This window comes from Bombina bombina, chromosome 3 (genome assembly GCF_027579735.1).
Source record: "Bombina bombina isolate aBomBom1 chromosome 3, aBomBom1.pri, whole genome shotgun sequence".
Classification (NCBI taxonomy): Eukaryota; Metazoa; Chordata; class Amphibia; order Anura; family Bombinatoridae; genus Bombina; species Bombina bombina.
Genome location: NC_069501.1, coordinates 980,063,535 through 980,075,725, shown reverse-complemented (window position 1 = coordinate 980,075,725; position 12,191 = coordinate 980,063,535).

Sequence of the window (12,191 nt, the reverse complement as noted above, 5' to 3'; positions counted from 1 at the left end):
TTGTACGAGTTACAGTACATATGAACAACAAGCGGATGAACTGTCGGACAGACTGTTAGAAAGAGGATACCCCAGGTCAATTATTTCGAAAGAGAGGAATTCTGTCACCAAGATCAGTAGAACTGACCTTCTAAAACAGAATAGAAAAGAGACTGAAAGGAAAATCGAGAAGAAAATCACATTCTCGACGGATTACTCTCAGCAGTATACCCAGATATGCCAGATCATTAAGAACAATTACCAGCTTTTGCTAGCTGATGATGCTCTTAAAGAAACTGTGTCAGAGGGTATCAGATGCACCTACAGAAGAAACAGGACTATAGGCAACATGGTTGCACCTACGATATTAAAACAAGAACAGACGGATGGGTCTTCTTGGTTAAGACTTAATGGTACCTTTAGGTGCAACCATTTTACCTGCAAGGCCTGTGAAAGGGTTACTACTACAGGGGATACTTTTTGTTCCCTGGTCACAGGTGAGAATTTTCAAAAGAAGCTATGCCTGAATTGCAGGTCAACCTTCGTGGTGTATCTGATCTCATGTACACATTGTGCGCTCCAATATGTAGGACTCACAACGAGGGAAGCTAGAGTCAGGATTAAAGAACACTTGCTGGATATAAAAGAAGGTGCTCTCACCACTCCATTAATCAATCACTTTTCGAATGTTCACAATAAAGATAAGAGATTCTTTACGTGGACAATCATTGAGAGAGTACCTATCCAGACCAAAGGGGGAGATAGGACTCGTAAATTGGGTGAGAGAGAGGCCTTCTGGATATTTCGTTTAAAAACGAGAGTTCCAGAAAGCCTCAACACAGAATTTGATTTAATTAATTTTTGGTAACCTAGGCTAGTTCACACCACACATAGCAAATCAAAAAATGCCATACCTGGTATCTTTTGATTTCCCTAGTTGAATTGTTCCTTTTTAGTATCATTCTTTAATTAAACCACTGCACAATGCAGTTTATTCCTCCATTTTATATTCAAATTATAATTTAGGTCTAATATCTTTATTTGGTAACTATCTTTCCTTAGATAATAGGCACACTGTATGGGGACCACTCATTACACTATAAGCTAGATAGTTACAATCTAGATATTACACTACAAGCTATTTACATCATACCTTAATATCTCCTTAAACTGGCAGCATTATCTTGTATTAGGAACTTGTAGATCCTAGACTTTAGTTCTCTATCTATTCATTGTTTGTCATATTTTTACCCCATTAAACTTATTTTTCCGCATGGAATGAAAAGCTAATTGCAGATTTTACCCACAGTCGGTTGCTAACAAAAATGCATATGTTACGAATAGGAGGATACTGCAAGCGTAGGGACCCAATAGGAAACTGTGTTTCTCCGTTCCAGACTTGTGCAGTGAGACTTGCAGAGTGATTGGCCAAATCTTACGATTTTCAACCTATCAGAATGTTTTGAACAATGACATGAACGGCCACCCTTTACAAGCCACACAGCAGTGAGCGGACGATAACAAACGAGGCTAAATGCAAAAAAAAAAAAAAAAAAAAAATTTTTAAGGTAAACTTTAAAAAATCTATCATTCACTAAAGCATATGATACGGACTAAAGTGTCCCTCCTAAATGAATAAAACATTAAGCACTTTCACACACAGCTGGAGCGAACGGCAAGTTTAACGGCAAGTTTAACAACTACTTGTAAACTGGTATATGTTTTAGCATGCACACAATCACAGCATACATAAATTCATATTCAGACACAATAACAGAACAAAGATCAACATTATTCGAAACTCTAAGAGTGTTAAGGTGTATTAGTTTTGTTTTTGTATATTTGCATACTTTTTGTGAACCATGTACCGTAGAGATTCAGGTGTCATTTAATGATCATTTAATTGAATGAAGCTGAGATTTTGGGGCGTGTGCCCCTGAACCAATGGTAACACAGATGAGGGTTTTTAAGGCAGTAACTGTCAATCTGTTTTAAGCAGGCTAGGAGTAAGGCAACAGCCGAAACCGGTCAGCCATTGTTCATCTGTTTGTTACTTTTTTCTTTTTTGTGTGTTCTTACCCGGGGTATATACCCTTTTGCATTTAATAAAAATTTATATTTTTATCACTTCACCTGGTGCTCCTGTTACATATTTTTTCTGCAGTTCTCAAAAAGGCCAGACAGTGAGAACAGGTAAGGATAAATACTGTGAGAGGTAGCTAGAAGCTTGCTGCATTAGACTGCAACATTAAAGGGACAGCTGGGAAACCACGGATGCTGTAAAGAAGAAATACTTCATATGTCCAGCTAAAGCATTTTTGCTATATCATTGCTAAAAGCCGGAGGTGAGCAGAATAGGACGGACATCCCCAACATAGGGGACACAGCACCTAAGAACAAGGCTGCCCCTTTTCCTTGGAGGCAGTGAGTGGTGAGTCACCTTTATTACAAAATTTCATCTACAGTGGATTGTTACTGCCTCATTGGAATCTGAATGGTGGGAGGTGTTTTGGGGGGAAACACCGCCATCCTAGTGTATGTACATATATACACCTTATACAGTCTATTTGCACAGCAGCTTTTAACAACGTACTATTGAACTGAATCTTCTGTCCTTACAGATTTTTTCATATATTTACTTAATACACACACCCAACCTATTTCCCCCCCACTCTTTTCATGTTAACGATAATTGATTACCGCGAGCTTAATAAATGTACAATCAACAACAGGTACCCATTACCTCTAATTCCTGAGATGATAGAAAGACTCTCAGAAGCAACTATATTCTCTAAGCTAGATTTACGAGGGGCATACAACCTCATAAGGATAAAGGAGGGCCATGAGTGGTTGACGGCATTCAGGACCAGGTATGGCCTATTTGAATATCTCGTGATGCCATTCGGCCTGTGTAATGCCCCTGCCACGTTCCAACATTTCATTAATGATGTGTTTCATGATTTTTTGGACGTGTGTCTTGTCATTTATTTAGATGACATACTTATCTATTCAAGAACGAAAGAAGAACATATAAAACACGTACGACGGGTGCTCTCCAGACTTAGAGCACACAAATTATATGCAAAACCTGAAAAATGTATGTTCCACCCTAAACAAGTTTCATTCCTGGGATATAATATTTCCCCAGCCGGCATTCAAATGCAGAAAGAAAAGGTTGCCGCTGTGGTAGAATGGCCAGAACCTAAGTCTAAAAAGGAATTACAACGATTTTTAGGTTTTTCTAATTATTATAGAAAATTCATTAAAAACTTCTCCACAAAAATCTTGAAACTTCAGATTCCTTCTAAAAAGATGGCTAGTCTCTTCATCGGACCATTCCCTATACAACGGATCATCAACAAAAACGCCATGAGATTGCAACTCCCGAACTCTATCAAGATACATCCCACGGTACACGTTTCTTTGTTGAAACCCTACATACGGACAAGGGATGACCGGGTTCTGTTACCTCCAGCAGTACCCGTCCTTGCTGAAGATGAATATGAGGTTGAGTATATTCTAGTTTCCAGGTATTATAAGGGGGTTCTGCAGTATCTGTTGAGGTGGAAGAATTATTCAGCTGATGAGGACTCTTGGGAACCTGTCTCCAACCTTATCTCCCCTCGCTTGCTGTCTTTGTACCATCGCAGACACCCAGACCATCCACGTCCTGTCGCTGTGGAACAGCTCCCTTAAGAGGGGGGTCATGTCAGGGTTCTGTGACTGTTCCTTTAAGACTCAGATTACCTCCTCCTAGTCATGATTGGTTGCTCCTCCTTTATTACAGGTGATCACACAGGAGACAGTGCTTAGTATTGTGGATAGTTTCCCTGAGACTATTAGGACACAAAGCCTTGGATTAAAACTTATTGTTATAAGATTTCTACTAACTTTATTTCTACCCTTGCATAGGAAACAAACTGCCTCCTAAGTGCTGTGAACTCGCTAACATTTCCCAAGCCTTCAGAATAATACTGGCTGAAAGGACACTCTTCTATCAGTGGGGTAAAACGCTACAGTTTAACAATTGACATTATCATCTGAACCGCTGCCTTACCTTCTTTTCAGTACAGCGTAACAGGTCTAACAGCAAGATCGGACCTCCTCGCATACTGTGACGTCACATCCTGTTGCTTCCGCATCGGAACGCTACCACTGATTGTGAATCTGACAACGGAGCAAGTCGCTTGTCTTCAGGCCGTTCACATTTGGACTAAGGTACATGCTTGTAAGCTATATTCAATATGTTCTACATCTGATATAACGGAATATCACTGGAAAAGGGTTTTTCTGATTTCAAAAGTAATTTCTGCAGTTTATTAACTGTTGTCACAACCGCAACCAGTCAGCTTAATAAAACACACTTTCAGTGAGCCCTTGAAACATACCCGGCCATTTGCCAAGTGTCTAAATATTTCTCAAACTGATAGTACTTATCTGTATTACCATTAACTACAGACTTTGTGAACTAACTAACTAATTAACTATCACTAAAGGTAGAATCCACTTCCCAGTAGTGGATTCATTTAACTTTAGTGAAACAAACCATTATTTTAATATTATACTCTGCAGTTGAGCTCCACTGCCTACCAATTTAAGGTTTCTTATACTGATTTAGGGCTAAATTATTATTATTAACTGAACTAGAAATAAGCTTTTTGCGCATCTAGTTGAACTCAAAGTTGAAAAGTAAACAGTTTTTACTTGCATGCTAACCCGACAATCGTAAAAAGCCTAATTTACAATATCACCCACGTGATAACGTATTCCCCCATAGAAGTAAATTGAGCAAAAAAGTGGGAAAAAAAACACCCTACTCAAGTGTGCTAACATGAAAATATGAATATTTCATATTCCAATGTTCTTCACATAGAAAAATGTGTTCTATTTATTCATAAATAAAATTTTTTTAGATATATCTGATGCTATTTTGGTACAATATCTATCTATCTATCTATCTATCTATCTATCTATCTATCTATCTATCTATCTATCTATCTATCTCTCTCTATATATATATATATATATATATATATATATATATATATATATATATATATATACACATACAGTCATGTCATTGGCACCCCTGCATTTCTGCCAGATAATGCCCCACTTTGCCCAGAAAATTGTTGCAATTACAAATGTTTAGGCATTCTCATGTTTATTTCTTTTGCTTGTATTGGTATGACACAAAGAAGTGGAGAATAAAAGTCAAATCTGACACATTCCACAGAAAACTCCAAAAATGGACTGGACAAAATTATTGGCACCCTCAATTTAATATTTGGTAGCACACCCCTTGGAAAACAATTTCTGAAATCAATCACTTCCTGTAACCATCAATGAGTTTCTTACACCTCTCTACTGCAATTTTGGACCACTCTTCTTTCGCCAACTGTTTGAGGTCTCTCAGATTGGAAGGGTTCCTTTTCCCAACTGCTGTTTTGAGATCTCTCCACAGGTGCTCTATGGGAATGAGATCTTGATTCATTGCTGGCCAGTTCAGTACTCTCCAGCGCTTTGTCTTAAACCATTTCTGGGTGCTTTTTGACATGTGCTTTGGGTCATTGTCCTGCTGTAAGACCCATGACCTCTGACGGAGACCCAACTTTCTGACACTGGGCCCTACATTGCAGAAGTCTACCAGAATTCTTTGGTAAACTTCAGGACATTACACTGTAATTTAAAAGGCTTTATTTTTCACAGCAATAACAAACAGGCAGTTCATTTTCAAAAGAGGGAAATCCTTCCTCTGCAGCAAAGTTAAATACTTTTAAATGTGTCCCAGCACTTCACAGCATTCTACAAGTGCTTTGTAAAAACAATGTCCTTTTACAGTTCACAGGAACAAAAGTCTTTTACACAGTGTAACAAACACACACACCAGCTTCTGTAGCTGTGTAACTCTCTCTCAAGGTCTAAGTGAGGCTCACAACTTCTAATTAGCCACACCTGTGATTAGCTGCTGGACAGCTTCACAGCTGTCTGGGATAATGGCCCACCCTCTCTCCAATTATCCCAAACCCCAGGGACCCAGAACACAGTTTATCAACTGCATAATCAAATACACACTCTTTCTCCCTGGGGTTTTAACTGAAAGGAGAAATAGCATGTACAATGCTTGGTCTTAAATATCTTCCATCTATAACCAGGCCTTGCTTTCTGTCACATATCCTCCCCCCCAGCTCACACCCAGTGGGTTGAGCGACCATGGACATCAATGAATGTACCCGAGACAAACCATCAGCATTGCCCTGCAAAAGACCAGCCCTGTGCTCAACAGTAAAATTGAAGGGTTGCAAGCTAAGAAACCACCTAGTAACCCTTGAATTTGTTTCCTTATTCTGACTCATCCATGTGAGAGGAGCATGATCTGTTATTAATTTAAATTTTCTTCCCAACAGATAGTACCTGTTAGGGGTAATATGAACCTGACGGCAGCCATCTTGTTTCTCGCAGCCATTTTGTAATGAATAGACTTGATTATACTGGGTTATTATGTAGTGAGAACTATATGCATGTTATGATAGTTTCCTTAGCTGTTCGGCCTTGCCAATGTACTCTGGCCCTACGCCCAGAAATAAGATAGAATAAGATAATGTAAATAAGATGGTTCAGAAACCTTGCTGTCTCCGCAGAAGTTAGCCTGTTATGACTATGTAATTATTGTTATGAGAAACTCATGTTCCAGTTTTTCCTTGTATTTTGCTCTGTATAACTGTGTAAGATGACGCGGTCCTAACGTGTCATCCCCTTAACCCTGTATGTTACTATAAGAAAGGCTTGCACTGTGCAATAAACAGAATTGGCTTTCGATCATAATGCTGCGTGGTCTGAGTCATTCTAAGGGGCCCTTATCAGATAATCTACATATGCCTCAGGTGGTACACTGGCCCCGTGGCTTCAGCCTGACCTGACACTTACCCCCTTGGGGGGACACTTAACAATTTTGGCGTCAGTTTGTGGGATTCGCAGTGAGTAAGTATGAGTGCTTTTACCATGCTTTCCTTCTGTGAATTTGAACCTAAATTTAGTCTGGTAATAGGTGTTGATAATATATGATAAAGGGTTAAAGGGGTTCCTGTGGTTGAAGCACAGGTTTGCGGAGGTTATAGTCCTGCCGGCAGTTGTGATACCCCTCCAGACAGGTGTAGAGTCCTGTGCTGGGGTACGACAGGTATTGTGAGTCCTGTCTGTGATAAGCGCGCAAGAAATATATGAATGCCAGTTGACGGTGAGCTTTTAAGATAAGCTCCTCTGGGCAAAGGTGACAGTGAGTGAGTCTCACGTATGTTAAAGTTTCCCATATTCATTCCCATAATAGAGTTTTGTTACCCACCTGAAGCTCATGTTGATATCTGATGCTTGCTTTGCTTTGTTTCGTTTGTGTTTTTTTATGCTGTGCGTAGAAAATATTAAGTGGCTGTGCATGTTTTTATTGTGGCTATTATTGTGTTGAGAAATGGGAACTGCTTATAGATAAGAATGCACAGAGAAAATTACATGTAGAAGGTAAAAGAAAAGGAGAGTTAATAGTTTCTGCAAAAGACAGAAATATTTTTAAAACACTGTCAGTGAGTACTGCTGTGTGATAAATAGAGAAATCTCTGTGTTAAAGAATGTAGCAGGCAAAGAAGGGGGGCCACCACTGAGCGCGCACATAGATCAGAAGAAAAAAAAAAAGAGAGAAGAAACTGTTACAGTAGCTCTGTTTGTAAGACTTTTGTTTGCTTGCAGTAATGAAAAGGAAATTTAGGAAATTGTGTATATTGAGATGCATAATGTGTGATGGTCTGTAGGTTCTCACTGTGGGATGAGTGTAACAGATTTGCTTTGAACCAAAAACAGAATGTATTATTTGAAAATGATTGTCCCAAGCCGTGCAAAAATGGCCATTTTGCGGGGTTTCGGAAAAAAAAAAAAAAAAGAATACATTTTGGACTTGGTGACAGGTTAATCTGGTAAATTTTATATGTATGTCATACGCTATGAAATAGATGCTTTTCTGAGAAAGGAAAAAAGGGAGTGAAAGTGGCTTTGAAAGTGCGATGGTGTGTGATTTTTTGTCACGCTCTGGTAAATATGAAACTGTTTCTGGTATGATTAATGGGTTAACATATGTTGTATTTGTAAGGTCTGTGCACGGAGTTAGCGCACCTAATGACATATAGTTATAAGCTGTAATTGAAAATTTATCTAAAAGTGCGTCCGTTTTTGTTGCAAGTACATTAATCTGCAGGTCATGCTACAGTACAGAGGTGAAATTTGTGTGGTAAATCATACAAGCAGCCTAAATTATGGTTCGGATATACATATGTAATTTGCGTGATGAATGGTTAGTCCTTAAAGGGACAGTTCACTGTAACAAGGTGTTGCTATTAATGTATTGTCCATGACTTGTTATACAAGCTGCATAGTATAACATATAGGAGAAATTGCATTTGCAAGTTTATTTGTATATTTATGAAGTAGCTGGTTTTATGCTTTAAAAACACAGTTGATTGCAATGGGTTGAATTTTAGATAATAAGAATATCTCATTATCTTATATTTGTCTGTAAAATCAGAGCTCAGTGCGTAGACGGAGCAATAGAAAATTGTCATTTTCTTATTTAAAGGACCAGTGCAATAACACTGTATTAGTAGTTTGCTAAATATATTTTAAGAGACCTTTCTTTGTATATATTTATTTTAAATTTGCTGTTCAGATAGCAGATATTTCTTTTTGCAGCATAACTTAATTCTCTCTGTAATGCAAACTGAAGTCATAAGTTGTCTACAATTTTAGTGTAGGGATCCGGGAGACTAGCGGACAGAAAAGAAAAATAAAACGAGAAAAAACAGAGGAGTGAAAATATTTAAAGGGATACAGGAAAACTGATATAACATCTGTGAATTTAAGGGAATATTTACATAAACGACGATGAGGTTTACTCTAAGCCTAACACTAGTATATTTCACTGTGTTAACAGTTTCAATTAAAGATTATTTTTAGTTTGGGTAAAATGTCCCTTTAATTAGCCTGCATTCCACTGTGAGTGCGTTCTTATGCTGCTTATGCTTGTTTAGGCTATTTCATGAACGTCAGTATACATTTTTTTTTTATTTATTTTTTTTAAAAAGCTTTATTGAATGAGTATAGTACATAAATTCAAGAGAATAGAAAAACATCCATAAGAAATACAGACATTATGTGCATAGTAATATTTCCAGGTTATTACATACTGGAATCAGCAATAACAATAGTTTTTAAATGTCTCTTCCTTACTTTTCTAACTCATTGTGCAAATGTAGGCTCATAACATTATACTGCGCATTTAAATCTAGGCTTGTAAATTTTTGCAAAAGTTTGGGTATTACTTCATACCCCAGGAAGAAAAGACAGAGAAAAGGGAGAGTAGTGGGGTTATGGGTAGAGAAGGGGAAGGGAGAGAGAGGGGGAAAAAAAAAAAAAAATTTGGGGAGGGGGGGGGGGGAGGGAAGTAGAGGGGATGGGAATCAAAATTTTAAGCGACTTACGTCCGACCTCAGGTATTCTTTCAGTATGGGGACTGTCAGATCCCCTCCAGGATATATTGGGTAGTAGCTTTCCCAAAGGAGCAGCCACTTGTTTACCAGGTCAAATTTAGTCTGGGAGAGCTAGTAGAGTCCCCTGCCCTCCCAGATCAGAACCATATGTTAATGCGTTTCCAATTTCCCAGTTTTGAGGTAATGGTACCGTTCCAAACTAAGCAGATCGCGGACTCCATGCTTCCATTCACCAAGGTTTGGAGCCTGTATAGATTTCCAATGTTTTGGGACCAGGCCCTTGGCGCAATTTAGCATCAAAAGGAAAAGCTTATGTTTGGCTTCCACCATTATCTGGGGAGGTCGTGATATAGTAGGTATTTCGGATTAGGTGGTAGGATGATGTCGAGGAGCCGACTACATTCCTGAAATACCCCTTCCCAGAAGACACTCAGTCGTGGGCAGGTCCACCATATGTGCATAATTGTCCCTTCTTCTCCGCAGCCCCTCCAACAATCCCCGCACGCATGCAGATAGATCTTGTGGAGCCTCTGTGGGGTCAGGTACCACCGGCTTAGGAACTTAAAATGCATCTCCTGCAGCCTCATAGAGACCGAGGTTTTTTTGGCTTTGTTGAATATCCCCAGCCAATCCTCTGTTGTAATGTCAGAGTTTAAGTCTGCCCGCCAGGCATCTACATATGAAGGCAACGTCTCCTTGCTGCTCACTAGGAGTAATTTGTATAACCGGGATATCAAGTGGCCAGGTGGCTGCGCCATGGTGCACATGGATTCAAAGAGAGTTTTCTCCCTTGTGAAGGGTGTAGTATCTCTGTGGCCACTTATGTAGTGGTGAAGTTGTGCAACCCTAAACCATGAGGAGAATAGCCAGTGGTCCCACTGCTTCAGACTTTCTTGAGTCCGAAGTTTCCCCTCATGGAAAGCGTTTGAGATTGCTGCTTCCGCTAGAGCGTATGGTTGTTTCAGGTGTTGAGATTTGTTTACCAGTGCATTGTCCGGATTTTCAAAAACCGGTGTTACTGGTGATTGGGCAGTAGACATATGGTTATGTATTTTAATCAGGGCATCCCATTCCTGAAACACATCTCCCAGTAGGGGGTATTTACGTAGCAGGGGTGGTTGGTTCTCACCTGATATCCACGCAAGGGTACCAATATTACCCCTCTGCAGAATTTCGCAATCTAACTCCACCCATGCTCTGTCTGTTTTATTATGGCACCAGTGAACCAACCGTTGGACAAGTATAGCCCTGAAGTATGTCTTCAGTGAAGGGACCCCTGCTCCTCCCTTGTCCCTAGGAAGGAACATTGTTTTTTTGTTGATTCTCGGCCGAATGCCATTCCAGATATACGCTTCTATTTCTGATTGGATCTGGTGGATTAGAGGTGATGCTGACAGGAGAGGTATTGCCTGCATTACATAAAGGACCCTGGGCAGTATATTCATCTTGACTGCGAGGATTCGGCCCATCCATGAGATGGATTTATTCTTCCATCTGGTCAAGTCCTCTACCACTGCGTCTCTGATCTGTTTGTAATTTATTTCAACGCTGTCTGATACCACTGGGGTCAGCAGTATCCCAAGGTATTTCAAGTGTCGTCCTGCTATTTTAAGTGGGCATAGGGAACAGGTCTCACAAAAGACCTCATCTGGGACCGTTATGTTCATGATCTCTGACTTAGTCAGGTTGAGCAAGAAGTCAGAGACTTTTCCAAACTCCGCAAATTCCATCAACAATGCTGGTAGGGAGGTAGACACGTCAGACAATATCACTAGGACGTCGTCAGCATACATGGCTAATTTATGTTCCCGTCTACCGACTACCAAGCCAGAGATATCAGGGTTGTTACGTATTCTGCAAGCTAGTGCCTCCATAACAAGAGCAAATAATAAGGGGGACAGGGGACACCCCTGCCTCATTCCATTAGTAATCTGAAAAGATTCAGATAGTGTGCCATTGACTCTCACCTTGGCACTTGGTGTAGAGTACAAAGAGAAGATTGTGTTCACAATACCACATCCAAATCCCAGTTTGTGCATAGTATGTCGCATGAACAGCCAGTTGACCCGGTCGAAAGCCTTTTCGGCGTCTGTAGAGACCAAGGCTAACGGCATTGAGTTGTTCCGGGCATAAGATATCAGTTGCAGTACTCTTGTGGTATTGTCCCGGGCCTCTCTACCCGGGACAAATCCCACCTGATCTGTGTTGATCAGCTTTGGTAGTAGTTTGGCGAGACGATTGGCTATGGCCTTTGCCAGAACCTTAACATCCGCGTTAAGGAGCGATATCGGCCTATAGCTGCTAGGTTTTCCGGTTTCCCCGGTTTATGAATAACCGATAGATACGCTTCCAGCATGGAGCTCGGTAATGCCGCACTCTCCTGTAGGCTATTGAACATCTGGAGCATCTTAGGTGCTAATTTGTCAGAGAAAAGCTTATAGTATCGCATGCCAAACCCATCCGGCCCAGGGCTTTTGCCCCCCGGGAGGAGCTTAATGGCCAACTGAATCTCCCTTAAGGTAAATGGGGCCTCGAGTTGGTCCGCTTCTTCTTGTGTCAGTTTTGGCATGTCTATTTTGTTTAAGAATTCTAGTATTCTACTTTCCTGGGTATCTACGGGTACCTGGGCAAGGTTCTCCTCTTGCGTATTGCGCAGGTTGTACAGAGATTCATAGAAACATC